Raw genomic sequence first — 16,504 nt, forward strand, 5'->3', positions numbered from 1 at the left:
GCAGAAAGCATCAGCATTTCCCTATGGGATCCAAACTCCTTCCAACCTGTTCTATGAGATTGACTATAAGATCTACCTGATTTTCTTTATTCTTTTTAATATGGGGCAATTGAAAATGAAAATGAATACTGGGGCTGTGGCTGTAGCTCCAAGGTAGAGAGCCTGGCTAGCACATGTGAAGCACTGGGTTCGATCCTCAGCACGGCATAAAAATAAATAAATAAAAAGATATTGTATCCATCTGCAACTAAAAACTTTAAAAGAGAAAAGAAAATGAATGCTGCAGGAAACACTTGGCACATAAATCTTTGCCAGCAACTCTGATTTGCTTCATAATATCCCAGAGGCAAAGTTACTGGATAAAGGCTATGTACATTTGACAGCTCCTTAATATCTGTTTTATATATATATATATATATATATATATATATATATATATATATTAGTTGTAGTTGAACACGATACCTTTATTTTATTTAATTATTTTTATGTGGTGCTGAGGATCGAACCCAGGGCTTCGTGCATACTAAGCAAACCCTCTACACAACCCCAGCCCACTTTTTTTTTCTTTCTTTCTTTCCCCTCTATGTGGGATGACTGATCTGAGCCTGTGAGGAGCAAGCTGGCCCCAGACTTCCCCGAATCCACAATTCTTTTCCTCCATTTCTTACGTGTCCAAAGGCAGGGAACCAAAGACACGCCTTTGTAGGAGGGTTCCTTAATATCTATTGCAAACTGATGTGATGCCACAGAGAAGTAGTACCAGATATATTTATCCAAAAGCAGCATGGAAGAGCATTGGTCTCCGTGAATTCTTGCCCCTGAGCTATCAGACTTGACCTGAATCCTTGTCAGTGGATATGCAAGAAGTATTACTTAATGCCCAAATTAGACGTAATGTCCACAGGGGTTGCATTAGTGGAGAACAGATATGGAGAATCCTTTTGATGGGTTTCGATATGATTTTCCTGTCTCATGGATGCATTCTTTCCCACAACATTACCTTGGGGGTGGATACAGGTGTGGATGCCTCCAGTCCTGTACCTGTGCAGACTCTCCTGTGGTGTGGAATCTCCCCCTCACCCTCCTCCTGCCCCCATTCTGAACTTTGTTTGTGTTCCTCCAGTTTTCTGATCTGTCACTTCCTCCACCCAGAGAACATCAGGGCTGGGGATGGAGTTTCACCAGGCATCTGCCAGGAAATCTAATTCATGGTACCCTCTGGCCTGTGATTTTCAGCCAAAATGATGAATTGCTCAATGCCATTTATCTCCGGCCAAACTCCCACACAATGTGAACTCTGGTAAAGAGTGGGTAGGAGTGGGAAGGAATGTCACAGGGGTATGATGGGGACATCCTCCTGTCTCCCAATAGTACTCCCAATATCATCCTCCCTTAGAGCACTGTGTTCGCATTCTGTCTCTGTGATATATACTTTAGAGAGCTTATAAGGAGGACAGGTTTATCTTGGCTCAGTTTCAGTGTTCTCAGTCCATGATTGGTTGGCCCTTGATATTTTGTGCCTGTGGCAGCATAGCACACCCTAGAGGGAGCATTGGTAGAGTAAGCTGCTCACCTCCTGGACACCAGGAAACAGACAGGAAGTGGTGGGCATTCCATACCCCCTTCCACGCCCCCAGTGACCTCGCTTCTTTCCACTAGGCCCCATCTCCTAAATGTTCTACCTCTCAATAGCACCACAGCTGAAGCTGCCTTTTTAACACATGGGTCTTTGAGAGACATTTGAGATCCAAATGACAACAAACATCCACCACTTGACCTGTTCTTTCCTGAGGTCCTGTCTTTTCTCTTGGCACTTTCCTTGGCTTGCACAAACCATACCTTCTGGCAACTTCCTGAGAGAGGAAGCACACAAGGGAGGTAAATCATGGGCCTTTGTACATAGGAGAATGCCTTTAATTTCATATTAACATCAGACTGACAATTGGGTTGATTTTAGATGTCCTGTTCAAAATCATTTCTCAGAAAATATTTTTTACAGTATCGATGACCTTGGCCATTTCTATTTGAGCTCCCAGTGTTACTCATGAAAATATGAAACCACTGTGGCTTCTTTTTTTTTTTTTAAAGAGAGAGGTGAGAGAGAGAGAGAGAGAGAAACAGAGAGGATTTTTAATATTTATTTTTTAGTTTTTGGCAGACACAACATCTTTGTTTGTATGTGGTGCTGAGGAAAACCCGGGCCGCACGCATGCCAGGCATGGCGCGCTACCGCTTGAGCCACATCCCCAGCCCTAATTCATTCATGTAACCAATGGTTTTCCCTTGGAAGCTTGTGTTATCTTCTCTTTGTCTCCAAGGTTCTAAATTTCAAAATGACTTTCCTCATTTTGAGTCTGTTTTGATTCTTTGCATTGAATTTTTGACAGATCTCTTTAATCCAGAAATTTCTATTTCTCTAAAAATTCCCCCCAGTTATTCCATTGACAATTTCCTCCATCATGTTCTTTTTGGGAATTCTTTTATTCACTCGTTGGACTAGTCCTTAAAACCTCTGCTCCACAGCTGGGTATGATGGTGACACCTGTCATCCCAACAATACAGGAGGATTGAAAGTTTGAGACCAACCTCAGCAACTTCACAAGACCCTGTCTCAGAATAAAATAAGGATGTCTAGGGGTATAGCTCCATGGCAGAGTGCTTGCCTAGCATGCTTAAGGCCCCAGGTTCCATTCTCAGCAACACACACACACACACACACACACACACACACCTCTGCTCTATTTTCTGGGAGATTTCCTCATTTTGTTTCCAAATCTTCAATTGAGGTCCTCATTATTAGCTAGATTTCTCCCCCTAAGCATTCCTTGTTTTCATAGTATCCACTTCTTGTTTTGTGGATACAGATCTTTTCTCACCTCTTTGAGGACGTGGATAGAGCTTTTTTAATTTTATTTGTACTGGGGATTGAACACAGGAGTGCTTTACCACCAAGTGATATCCCAGCCCCTCACCGTTTTTTTCCTTTAAGACAGGGTCTCATGTTTTTGAGTGTCTCACTAAGTTGCCCAGGCTGGCCTCGAACTTGGGATCCTCCTGCCTCAGTCTCCTAAATTGCTGGGATTATAGGCATTACAGGAGTGTGCCACCATACCTAAAAGATAGAGCTTGCTTTTTTATTTATTTATTTTTTTATGGTGCTGGGGATTGAACCCAGGGCCTTGTGCATGTGAGACAAGCACTCTACCAACTGAGCTATACCCAGGATAGAGCTTTTAACGTTGTCTCTTCCTTGCAAGGTTTTTGTTTCCGCCTTGTTTTTCTAGTATTGCCTCTGATCTTTACCTTCCACAATGTGGATTTTCCACAGAAATGTTAACCATTGGTCCAGTGCTTTTGATTAAGAGTTGGACTGAAAGGCTGATTCAGGGCTGAGACTTGTGTGATGCTGTCACTCATGAACGGTGATCAACCTGGGCTGAGAATCCTGTTAACAGGACCTTAGGTCTTTCCTCTTGAGCAGATTCCTTCCCCAGAGCAGGGCCTTCCAATCTCCTCTCCTCCTAAGGGACAAATAAGGTATGTGGTGTTGAGGGCCACAGCCGAGTCGGGATGACGCATGGCATTTTTGCCAGAAGTAGTGGTTGAGAGGTGATGCTAGAGAGCCATTAAGATGATGACTTTTGAGTTCTGGCGGAGTTCCCGTTGAGTTCCACTTAAGCTCTCGCAGGGATTCCCAGAGAGTTTCCATTGGTTGGGGAAGTGTCGGAGGAGGGATATTTCCGGTTGCTGGTTTCTGGAGGAGCCGCATGGCGTTGGGGGGGGGGGTCCCAGGAGCATGTGTGGAGTGTGCTGGTGGAGTTCAGAAATAAAGTTTGTTCCTACTTCAGTGGCTCGTGATTTGTGTCCAGCCAGACTGCGGCAATGAGGGATGGAGTATCCTCATCTTTAGTTCACCTCCAATTTCTTAACTTGCCTTTTTCCAGCATCAGTCTGTTGCCTAACAAATCTGGGCTGAGAATCCAGTTGATCATGAAATATCTTCCAGTCTTTCAAAACAATAAATCTTCAAATCAATGCTGGGGTGAATAGGGACAGTTGCCTGGCAGGATTGACTTGGAAAGGGGAAGAGTTAACCTGCTGCTCCCCAGCCTCCTCACACTCATCCTCCGCCCCTGAGCTCTCCTGTCTTCCCAGGTCTAGAGGTCCCAGCCTTTCCAGGACCTGAGCCATTTGAGAATCCCATAGTATGAAGAAGATTGTTCCTCTACTGACAGTTTAGGGTTTGACTCTGCTATGTTAGTGGCCACTTGTCCACCTGTTTGTGGTCTCTTTTCTATCCTGTTCTCTTCAACATTAAGAATTGGTTTAACTTTTGGGCTGAGGCTGTAGCTCAGTGGCAGAGTGCTTGCCCAGCATGAGTGAGGCACTGGATTCCATCCTTAGCACCACATAAACATAAGCAAATAAAATAAAGGCCTTCTGTTCATCTACAACTACAAAAAAAAAAAATTTACACCTGTAATCTCAGCAAATCTCTTAGCATGGTGTCCTCTTCATGTTCATGTTCAATCTTGTTTTGGCGGGGAGGGGTACAGGGGATTGAACCCAGGGGCACTCAACCACTGAGCCCCATCCCCAGCCCTATTTTGTATTTTATTTAGAGACAAGATTTCACTGAGTTGCTTAGCACCTCACTGTTGCTGAGGCTGGCTTTGAACTAAGGATCCTCCTGTCTCATCCTCCCAAACTTCTGGGATTACAGGCTTGCACCACTGCGCCCTGACTCATGTTCAGTCTTGATAAGTTAATATTTTTCCAAGCTGGCCCTGCCACTGGCCATCTTGCAGTAAGACTCCAGACTTTCCTGACTTTTGTGCAAATGGGGTTCATGTGATCACTTGGCTCTTACACTAGAGTGATTGCTTTGGGAATTCTATGGGTCTCAAGGAAGCATTTGTGTATTTTACATGTGTTTCATAGTGCAATGGTGAGGTTGACATGGCCTAAACTTGGACTTTAGGCTGTTTTGCTTTTGAGTCATAATTAAATGTCAAAAGTAATTTATTTTTGTTATTGTTAGTGCTGTAGATACATCAATTTTTTTTGAGGTTTTTGGTTGATTGGTTGGTTTGTTTTTGTTTTTCTGGTACTGAGGATTGAACTCAAGGGTGCTTTGCCACTGAGTTACATCCCTAGGTCCCCCCCACCCCCCGCTTTTTTCTTGAGACAGGGTTTCACTAGGTTGCTTAAGCCTCACTAACTTGCTGAGGCTGGCTTCCAACCTGCAATCCTCCTGCCTCAGCCTCCCGAGTCACTGGGATGATGAAATAGGAATGGAGAAGGAATGGGAAAGGGAAAGTACTGGAGAATAAAATTGACTGGGGGATGGGTTTATGGCTCAGCAGCAGAGCGTTCACCTTGCATGTGCGAGGCCCTAGGTTCAATCCTCAGCACCACATAAAAATAAATATATTGTTTCCAACTAAAAAATAAATATTTGAAAATAAATAAAATTGACCAAATTATATTGTGTGCATATATGCAAAATCACAATGAATCCCACTGTTATATATAATCATAATGTGCTATTTTTTTAAAAAAGGGGAAAACTGCTGGAAATTCACTGGACTGTTTGGAGAGTTAAAACAGTTGTCACATTGATGCATATAAAAGAATGCCTGACATAGAAGATGCATTAAATATTATCTGTCTCAATCATTCTTCTTAGGACACTATTTCTGATAGAGTAGATAAAGACCAATAATCAAAATATGGTTTCATGCAGTTCACTTAGTCTACCTGATAAATGTGGCTGACCCCATGTATTTAGGCTGCTTGGAGTTTGCCCCTTCTGAGAGTATTCATCCTTTGTCAAACTTGTCCTCCACTTTTCAAAGCAGAAGAAGACACCCTTACCAGCAGCGTGGGCTGGGTTTGATGATGGGAACAAAGTGAGGGAGGATTTATTGGAAGTTCCCTCTGGATTCAGCCTGGGTTTCTTCGTAATTCCCAGAGCATACTTTCCAGGAGTGACCTTCATGAGGATGATCCCTGTGATGTTTCTTGACCCTTCTGCACAATGGATATACAAGTTTTCAGAAATTATTTATATTAATTTATTATTATTATTAGAACCAGGGATTGAACTCAGGGACACTAAACTCCTGAGCCACATCCCCAGCCCATATATATATGTATACACACACACACACACACACACACACACACACACACACACATATACATACAATTTAGAGGCTAGGTCTCCCTGAATTGCTTAGAGCCTCGATAAGTTGCTGAGTCTGACTTTGAACTTGCGATCCTCCTGCCTCAGCCTCCCAAACTGCTAAGATTACAGGTGTGTGCAACCATGCCCGGCTCACTTGCAGAAATTATTGAGAAAGCAGGGGAAGCTTGCAATTTCAGCCTTGTTTTCAAGTAGGGCAGTATTGACAGTGGCCTGGAAGGAAAGGCAGTTTATATTGTTCTCTGGGGGAAAAGTGGGCTACCCTGTTGGAGCTGCCTGAAAAGACTGGTAGGGAAAGCTAAGGACTCCTGGATGGCTTGGTATGTGGCATTTGGAAAGGCTTAATTTCCTTTTGTAATATTTATGGGCTTATTGACAAGCAAGCTTTAAATTCTCTTTTAAAATTATATGCATATGATCTCCATTTCTAGATTAAGTGAACAATTCTGGGACCTCTCAGATAAATGGTGTCAAAAATCAGTAAAGCCAGAGCAGTGTACAAACCAGCAGTGACTAGTCTGAACCCTTCCCATTGTCATGTCACCTACTGGTATACATGTCTTCTGTGGCCTAGTATTTTGTGGGAAATTATGAATTCTTTCTTTTTATGGTGAAATAAGAACTCTTTTTGGGAGGTGGGGGATTCTAGGAATTGAGCTCAGGGGTGTTTTATCACTGAACTACATCCCAAGCCCTTTTCATTTTTTATTTTGAGACAGGGTCTTGTTAGGTTTCTGAGGGTCTCACTAAATTGCTGAGGCTGGCCTCAAACTTGATCCTCCTGACTCAGCCTCCTTAGTTGCTGGTATTACAGGCAAACACTACCATACCCCACAATAGGAACTCTTATTGAAACAAAAATTAAAAGTTCATAGTAAATTTGCTGAATTCATTCCCTTTACTTTGTAGAGGTGGCTCCTGGGGACAGGAGGTGCAGGCATATGTAGCAGGGAGAGCTGTGAAAAATTGCTAGTACCTACATAGCACCCATTTATCCAGATTTTATAATAATGATGCCAAAAATGTCCTGGGGGGTTCACACCAGAAGAAATACAGAATTTTTTTCTATATGTGTAATATGAATTGTAATGTATTCCGCTGTCATTTTTTTTAAAAAAAATCAATAAAAAATACAGAATTTTTTGTTATATTGAAGAAAAAATTCATACCAGCTGAAATAGGAATGAAATGTCAACTTCATTCAATCTTGTGCTTTTTTTTCCTTCTATAAGACATATAAATACAGTTCTTTATACATATTAGAGTACCATGTGATTTCTGAATATTTTTCTGAATATTTTTTTAAATATTTTTTTAGTTGTCAATGGATCTTTTTGTTTTATTTACTTATATGTGGTGCTGAGGATTGAATCCAGGGTATCACACATGCCAGGCAAGCACTCTACCACTGAGCCACAAGTCTAGCACTGATCTGAATATTTTAAAAGTTTTGAAATATATGACCAACCTTGGCATGCCTATAATCCCAGGCTGAGGCAGGAGGATCCAAGTTCAAAGCCAGCCTTAGCAAAAAGTGAGGCACTAAGCCACTCAGTGAGACCCTGTCTCTAACTAAAATACAAAATAGGGCTGGGGATGTGGCTCAGTGGTTGAGTGTCCCTGGGTTCAATTACCTTCCCATAAAAAAAGAAGAAGAAGAAGAAATATATGAACAATTCTCAGAATGTTGTGCCTACAGACAGCTTCAATACTGTCAGCAAATAGGAGGACAGAATAACTGTGTTAAAAACAAAGTTCACATTGATGTTACTTCGTATGTACCCCCAAATCTATATTGTTACTACTTTAGCTAATTATTTTATTTTTTAAACATTTATTTTTTAGTTATGGTGGACACACTACCTTTATTTTATTTTTATGTGGTGCTGAGGATCAAACCCAGTGCCTCACACATGTTAGGTGAGCTCTCTACCACCAAGCCACAACTCAGCCCCAACTTAGCTAGTAATTTTATGACACATATAAATCATATTCAACTCTCCATGCTTAATAAGGTAGAGTATGCCCTTAAATAATGAACATAGATCATCATTGAGGATCTTTAAGGCTGGCATCAGATCTAGAATACCATTACAGAAAATAGACAATCTAAAAAATTACTGCTCTGGGTCCATCAAGATTCACTAAGCTAGTGCCCACAAGCTTGTGAATACACAAAGTCCATTTTCCAACCTCACTGACAGGATGTGGAGGAGGGGGCACCTTGTTCTGAGACTGCTTCCCTAGTTTACACCACCATTTTACTAAGGTTAACTTGATTTAACATTTTTTTAACCCTGGACACATTTAATGAGAGATAATCATTGTTACAAATATGAATCTGTTGATAACTGATAATACTTTTATCATATAGCTCAATCAGTTACTCATTGTGTTAATTAATTAAAGCAGAGAAATTTATTCATGTTACTTGTTAAAATATTCCCATAGTAATTTGATGAATCAGCAAGTGAATTTTGAATAGGTATCTATCAAAATTAGAACAATTCTGGCCAGGTGCAGTGGCGAACATCTGTAAACTCAGTGGCTTGGGAGGCTGAGACAGGAAGATCGTGAGTTCAAAGCCAGACTCAGCAAAAAGTGAGGTGCTAAGCAACTCAGTGAGACCTTGCCTCTAAATAAAATACAAAATAGGGCTGGGGATGTGGTTCAGTGGTCAAGTGCCCCTGAGTTCAATGCTTGGAATAAAAAAAAAAAAAGTAGAACAATTCTTTGTTGCAATTTTTAGGATTCTATTGTTGGAATATATTTCTAGGATTAAGTTGTAATAATATATAAAATGATTAGCAACTTAAATGAACCCATATTTCAGCTAATTCATCACCTATAAGTGGTAAATGTTTACTTTTGTGTGTTATTTAATATGTTGTGTAAGTAGAATGGTATAGCTTGAGAAGACAATGATATTTTGTTGAACACAGATTTAAGGATGAGCATTTGTGTTATTGAAAAAGAAACATGCTAATTTAATGTACATTCCACACCTCTTTTTCCTGAAGTGTACTGACCTGAATTAAGAAAGTATCCATAAGTTCGATATAAATTATTTGAACCATAAATCTCAAAGTAAGTACTCAGTAAATATTAGGATCCTCCTATCTTTGATCTTCTATCATCTAATAAAAATCAATATAGTGGGACTGGGGCTCAGCGGCAGCGGACTTGCCTGGCATGTGTGAGGCACTGGGTTTGATTCTCAGCACCACATATAAATAAATAAAATAAAGGACTATCAACAACTAAAAAAATTTTTTTTCAAAAAATCAAGATAGTGATATTTTCCTGTAAGATCAAACAGGTATAAGACAATCTATAAGAGATCAACACTTGGAGAATATTGATTCTGTGATGGGATGTTCATAATTTCCTTTTCTCCTTGTCTTACAAATTTAGCCATTTAAATTTGGGGGGGGCGGTTACCAGCCATTTGAGCCACATTTGAGCCTTTTTTAAAAAATTTATTTGTATAGTTGTCAATAGACCTTTATTTTACTTATTTATATGTGATGGTGAGAATCAAACCCAGTGCCTCACACATGCCAGTCAAGTGCTCAACCACTGAGCCACCTTCCCAGCCCTATTCTGTATTTTATTTAGAGACAGGGTCTCACTGAGTAGCTTAGTTCCTCGCTTTTGCTGAGGCTGGCTTTGAATTTGCTAAGTTTGAACTACTAAGTTTCAAAAATATTCAACTTAAACTTCCTTTTCCCTTTATTTGCTTTTTTAAGGTCCAGGACATCCCACCCCCGCCCCTCACATGGCCCCACCGCCCATCGACCTCACGACTTCCCAGCTCCTGCTGCGCAGGCGCTTAGAGGAACCAGCCACCGACCAACAGCGGCCCGCCCGGCTGGTTTGAACAGGCCCGGGAAGTTGCCGAGATGGGCAGGGTCTTAGAGCACCCCTGAGCTGGTCCTCCGGGAAGCCCTGGATCAAGGGGTCTCAGCGCAGGAGAAGGGCCACCACTGCTTCCAGCCTCTTGTGTCCCTGCTGACCTCCCCCGACTGCGGAGCTACCCTCCTCCCAACAGCGCTGTTGGGGGCCACCTTGGATTGCCACTGCCTGGCTGGTCTGCAGCGACAGCTCCTCTGCACGCTCTAGCATGGAGCATAATGGGGAGCGGCTGGAAAGGAAGGCTCCAGCCTGGCAAGGGGAGCAGGCTGGCCCTGGCGGGAGTCTTCTGCGAGGCAGCATCCCTTACAGCCAGTGCCCGGCTCTGCTGCCCCCCCCCCTCATCACTTCAGTGACCGGCTCCTGGAGCTCCAGAGCCACCTCCCCAGTGCAAGGCCCCTTCTGGGAGCCTGACAGAGCTAGGTCCCCAGCCAGGCGACCTTGGTTGGGAGCAAGTGGGCTGTTTCCACTACTGCCACTGTTGTTCCTCAGGTTCAGCATAGACAGAAAGTTCCTACTGTTTGTATCCCCTCTCTTTCAGGCTCCAATTCATGGCCAGCTTTGGCCAAAGCAAGAGACTGGATTTTGGAAGGTGGATATGAGCATGTCAGCTGAGGCCCAGACCCTGCCCCGTTGACAAGGTGATACCCTCCAGAGCTACAACCTCCCACACCCTGCTATCCTGTCTGGTGGGTCAAGGAGTGTGCCCCAGGGGTGTGCATCCAGTGCCAGGCCAGTTGCTAGATGGTGAGGTGACAGATGTCTGGGGAATATCTGAAGGTTGTTTGGCCACAGATCCAGGGTGGTGGTCAAAGTCTCAGAGGGACATGGATCATCTTCGAAGAGGGCCCTTGGGGAAAGCACAGGAGAGGGTGCACTAGTCTCCTCCCCTCCCCCGCCCCCCACCTGCTGTCAGGCTTCTGTGGCTAGGCAGAAGAGGTTGGCCTGGCTGGTGTCCCCCTGGGGACAGCCAGGTCCAGGGCACAGACAAGAGTAGTAAGTGCATTCTCAGACCCAGCTCTTTGGCTTCCAGAGGATGCTGACTTGTGGGTGACAGGCATTGCAGCCAGCCTGAGCCAGGGACGAGTGAATGAGCTGTGAACTGAGTGACTTCTGGCTAGGGGTCTGTCTGGACCTCCAGGTGCCCTCCTACAACTTCACTTTCCTCACTTAAGATGTTTCCTCAACCTGATAATAGTAGGTTTGTTTTCCAAATAAGGCTAGATAAACCCACTAAGCCCTCATTAGCCCACATGGCCTGGATCCCCTTACTCCCATGGCTGGCCTGACCATGGCTCCTCCAGAAGGCAGTGCCCCTTTGGCAATGTATATTCACTTATAGGAGTGTTCCTTGGGCCTCAGGATGAGGCTGCCTCAACCATTGTTTCCAGAGAGTTCTTTCTCCCTTGCAACCAGGATCTCCCGTAGTCCCTACAGCAGTTAAACTGCTTGTCACTAAAGGTCAGTTAGGCACCAGGTTGTTTTTTTGTTTTTTTTTTTTTCTCACCTGGTCTGCCCAGAATCACCTTCCTTTCATACAGCCCATTGCCAAAGACCTGAGCACCACATGAGGCTGTGGAGGCTAGTGCTGTGGGGGGTGGGTGGAGCCTTCAGCAAAGAGGGTGGCTTTCTTCTAAGAGGCTGAAGAGTGCACACATGCATGTTTTCTTTCTAGATCCTTTGATAGTGGAGTCATGATAGATAAAAACCAGAATTCCTTTGTCAGCTTTCAGTTTGGGGTAGAAACCCACCTATAAGCCTGTAGTTCTGGGGCTGGAGAGGAGAAAACGGATTTGAGCACATTGCTAGAGTAGAGGTGATTGCTCATCAGAGGTACAAAGGCTGCAGGGAAGGCTGAGGACTCCAAACTTTGAAGACTTTCCTGGAACAGTTGGTGAGAGGTACTGAGAGGAGAAGAGGGCTCCTAGGGCCTGGCAGTTTATGACCCATCTCTGCTCAGCAGCTGGGGATGCAAAGCCACATCCTCATGCCCATGCTGGCAGTTGGAAGGGGTAGCTGGAGCCCAGAATGTCAGAGTGGTTCAGGCCCTGGTTTGATAGTTTCAAGAGTCAGAGGGGAATCGCAGGCTTGTTGGTCACTCACTGGTATGAATTAGAGACTGGAATCTAAGTCATTCTCTGTCATGAGTGTGGATAAGGGCAAAAATACAATCTGATACAAATAGTTACTTTATGTTCTGACTAGAATGACCTACTTTGAGCATCACAGCTGTTTTCTGAGTTGAACAAGACCAAGAGGAATAGAAGAGAAACTCAGCACTGAAAAGCTTTGTAAGTTGCCCAATTCCCACATCTCAGGAGTGGCCAAGCCCAGGTTAAATTGAATTCAGGTTAATCTGGCTGCACAACAGGGCCTCAACCCATGCCCTCATTCCTCACATGCTCAGCACAGGGAGCTTATGTCAGTGGCAAGAGGAACAACTGCACTAGGGTCAGGCCAGGTGACCACTATGTGCTTTCCTCAGTAGAAATTTTTTTTTCTTTCTTTTTTTTTTTTTATGATGCTGGGGATCAAATCTAGAGCCTCATGCATGCTAGGTAAATGCTCTGCCATTGAGCCACTAACCAAGCCCCTTAGTGACTTTAAATTTACACAATAACTGATGTAGACATTTCCATTTTAATGAAGAGTTTTTCCATCCACCATCTTCCACAAGTCTCACAAGGACCTTAAGTCAATGCATATAATGAGTAACAAAATAGAAGCTCAGAGAGGTGATGGGATCTGGTGATGGCCTCACAATTAGTACTAGGACTAGATCATGGTGTTTGAATGTGAGCCCCAAGCTTCTCATAAACAAACTTATTGTTTATGAGATTGTCCTCATTACTTCTTGATAAGGGAGCTGATAAAAATCAGGAATAAACTTGCCCGAGTGGGAAGGAAGATGGAAGTAGGAAGCAGAGGTTCTACCCAGTTTCTATACCTGAGGCGTCCTGCGAGTTTTGCTTTCTGTGTCCTTCCTTCCATGGGTCATATCCTGACAGCCATAAGGGGAATCCAGCATCTTGTCCCTCCCTCTTTGGTAATAACACAACAGGAAGTTGTTTAAAATTAAATTTTAGTAAAAAATTTACAATTTTTATTTGTTCATTGGTGTTGGGGATCATGCTATCCATAAGCTGTCCAGTGGGCTACTGTTCCAGCTCCTTCTCAGTTTTAAAATGTTTTCCCATTTCCAGAGGTTAGCCAAGATGAACTCAATGAAATCAATCACTTTGTGGGACTCATGGAAAAATTATTTGCTGAAGACAATACGTACGATTTTCTTTATCATTGCCAATTTCCATTGTAAGAAGGATTGAGTTGATTGTTTTTTTTTTTTAGAGAGAGAGAGAGAATTTTTTAATATTTATGTTTTAGTTTTCAGTGGACACAACATCTTTGTTTGTATGTGGTGCTGAGGATCAAACCTGGGCCGCACGTATGCCAGGCGAGCCTGCTACCTCTTGAGCCACATCCCCAGTCTGAGTTGATATTTCTATTACTGGCAGTGTGAACACAGAGGAAGCCATCCTAGGTGTTGTTCTTGAGGCAGAATGGGTTTCTACTCATGATACTTTGCTTCAGGGATCATTCCAATTGCTGGTTAATGACAAGACATCTAGTTCAGCTGGGTGCGGTGTCCTGTAATCCCAGCAACTCAGGAGGCTGAGGATCACAAGCTTGAGGCCAATCTAAGCAATTTAGTGAACTCCTGTCTTGTCTTAAAATAAAAAGTAATTTAAAAGGGGGGTCTGGAGATATGGCTCAATGGCAAAGTACCCCTGGGTTCAATCCCCAGTGCCAAAAAAAAACAACTTCTAGTTCAGTGCTTGTGCATGCCCCCGTGGTGAATGTGCACTTGTAAACATTTCCAAACTGTTGCAGACCCAACACTTAGGTAATATACAGTAAAAGTGAATTATTAGATAAGTGAGATGAAAGAAACCAAGCACATTTACAATCCAAGATTGTGAGTCATATGCTGGTTGGTGTGGCCATGGGAGATGCTGTAGATGTTTCCAGAGGGTGAGTTTTGATCTCTGTACTGATTGTTTATGAACCAGTCATGGTTGTGGACCAGCAGCACCTCAGCCCACAGGTAGAGGAGCAATCCTCTTACTCTAGAACCCTTTCTTCAAGCTGTCAACCAGGCCTTAGAGTTGATGCCCCTCCTGAGTGGTTCCTGGACAGATCCCTGATGCAAGATTACATGACAGCAGCACTTCCCTAATTCTGGGGGGGGGGGTCCCAAAAAACTTGTGTCTGTTTATGTGGGTGTCATCTACCATTATTGGCCCATTAGGAATCAAAACTGAGACATTTAATAAAAAACATATTGTGTTTACTTATGTCTTCATTTTTAAAATAATATAAAACTGTCACATGTTTATATAAACAATATTTTAAGTGAAAAGTATTTTGAAAATGTTTGGAAACAAAAAAGAAAGAATGGAGTGACATCATTTTACAGTTTTGCAAATCTTTTAATATTTGGCTTATTAGAAGACAGCTGGATTCTCCTACTTGTTTCTGCATTTAATGTTTATATTTAATTTATATCATGTAATCTCCAGAAAAGTCACTCTACACTATTGAGAAAAGTAGAATTAAAAGTCAAAGGGCTGAGGTTGTGGCTTAGCAGTAGAGCGCTCACCTCGCACATGTGAGGTCATGGGTTTGATCCTCAGCACTACGTAAAAATTTAAGTAAATAAAATAAAGGTATTGTGTTCAACTAGAGCTTTAAAAAATTAAAAATAAAAAAAGTCAAATAAACTGGACATGGTGGTGCTCATCTGTAATCCTAGTGGCTCAGGAGGCTGAGCCAGGAGGATCATGAGTTCAAAGCCAGCCTCAGCAAAAGTAAGGCTCTAAGCAACTCAGTGAGATCTGTCTCTAAATTAAATACAAAATAGGACTGGAGATGTGGCTCAGTGGTTGAGTGCCTCCGAATTCAAACCCACTACCAAAAACAAAAGTCAAATAGTATAATACTATTACAATAAATTGCTTCTATCCTGTGGACCTACACAGGACTCTGGCACTTCAGAACCATTTTAAAAGCCATTGATCTCACTAATGTTTAATAATATGTACTAGTTTAGTTGTTTATTTTTTTGAACCCAGAGCCTCAGATTTACCACTGAGCTACACCCCATTCCTATTGCTGGGTTTGTTTGGTTTTGGTACTGGGGATTGAACCTGGAGGGCTTAACCACTGAGTCATATCCCCACTTTTATTTTTCATTTTGAGTTAGGGTCTTGCTAAGTTGATGAGGGCCTTGTTAAGTTGCTGAGGCTGGCTTTAAATTTGGGATTCTCCTGCCTCAGCCTCCAGAGCTGCTGAGATTATGGGGGTATACCACTGCACCTAGCCCTGTTGCCACTTTTTTAAGTTGTTTAGTTGCTTCTCAGTAGTTTGTTACCGGAAGTTGAGAGTCATTGTGGAGTGTCATGATTTCTCTGTATACAGTAGTATAATACAATGAGGTAGAGACAGTGCTTAGGGCAGGTTTATTGCAAGGTGAAGGAGAGGCAAGAGAAAGTGAGATTCACTCTGGAGAAAGAGAAAGGCAGATTGGCTAGGGACCAAAACACCTGGAAATTATTAAGCTTTCACCTTTTGTTAGGATAAGGGACAGAAAGTTGCAGAGGCATGAAACCTTGGCCAAGGGTCTTTGGGCTCAACATTTTGGTTAACTATTGTCCTCTACCTGCACTGTGTGAAAATTGAGGGTATGTACTGTGTACTTGGGTCACTTCACCCTTTCTGGCCTAGTGCTACTGGTGGAATGTCATATAAGAGTCAGCTAACACTGGGAGCAGATTGTGGACACATGTGTGATCTTGGGAACATGATGTGTGCCATAAATCTGTGAGAGACAGTGCTGTGTCTCTTTCTGGAATGTGGCTGAAGATGAGCAGCTCTGGGTCAATGACCAATCATCTACTCCTCTCTCTGGCCCTTTTCCTTCTCTCATTTCTTCTCATCGATAGCTAACTACCTCCACTAACACACACACACACACACACACACACACACACACACACACGTTGGGGATTAGAACCCAGGGCCTTGTGCATACAAGGCAAACACTCTACCAACTGAGCTATATCCCCAGCCCCCACACGGATCTTTTGTTATTCAGAGATGTCTTCGTTTTGTTTTATCCTATTTAGAACCATTTCTTAGTTCTAGTCCCTTGTTCTTTTGTTTCAATTTATATGATTTTTTCCCCAAAGCCTTATTGAGGTATAATTGATTTTTGATAAATTGCACACATTTAAGTTGTATCCTGAGGAATCATCAACATAACCAAGGTAATGAATGTGCCCATCACCCCTTAGAGGTTTCCTCCTCCTCTTTTCACTGCCT

The 16,504-nt window shown here is 42.8% G+C and overlaps 1 non-coding gene across 1 annotated transcript; it reads right to left on the bottom strand.

Moving 5' to 3' along the window:
• Window positions 1–584: 584 nt before the first annotated feature.
• On the bottom strand, window positions 585–714 carry LOC120884652 (small nucleolar RNA SNORA38). The gene has a single exon (XR_005727074.1). It is a non-coding gene; the product is annotated as a small nucleolar RNA SNORA38 (small nucleolar RNA).
• Window positions 715–16,504: the final 15,790 nt, after the last annotated feature.

This window comes from Ictidomys tridecemlineatus, chromosome 3 (genome assembly GCF_052094955.1).
Source record: "Ictidomys tridecemlineatus isolate mIctTri1 chromosome 3, mIctTri1.hap1, whole genome shotgun sequence".
Taxonomy (NCBI): domain Eukaryota; kingdom Metazoa; phylum Chordata; class Mammalia; order Rodentia; family Sciuridae; genus Ictidomys; species Ictidomys tridecemlineatus.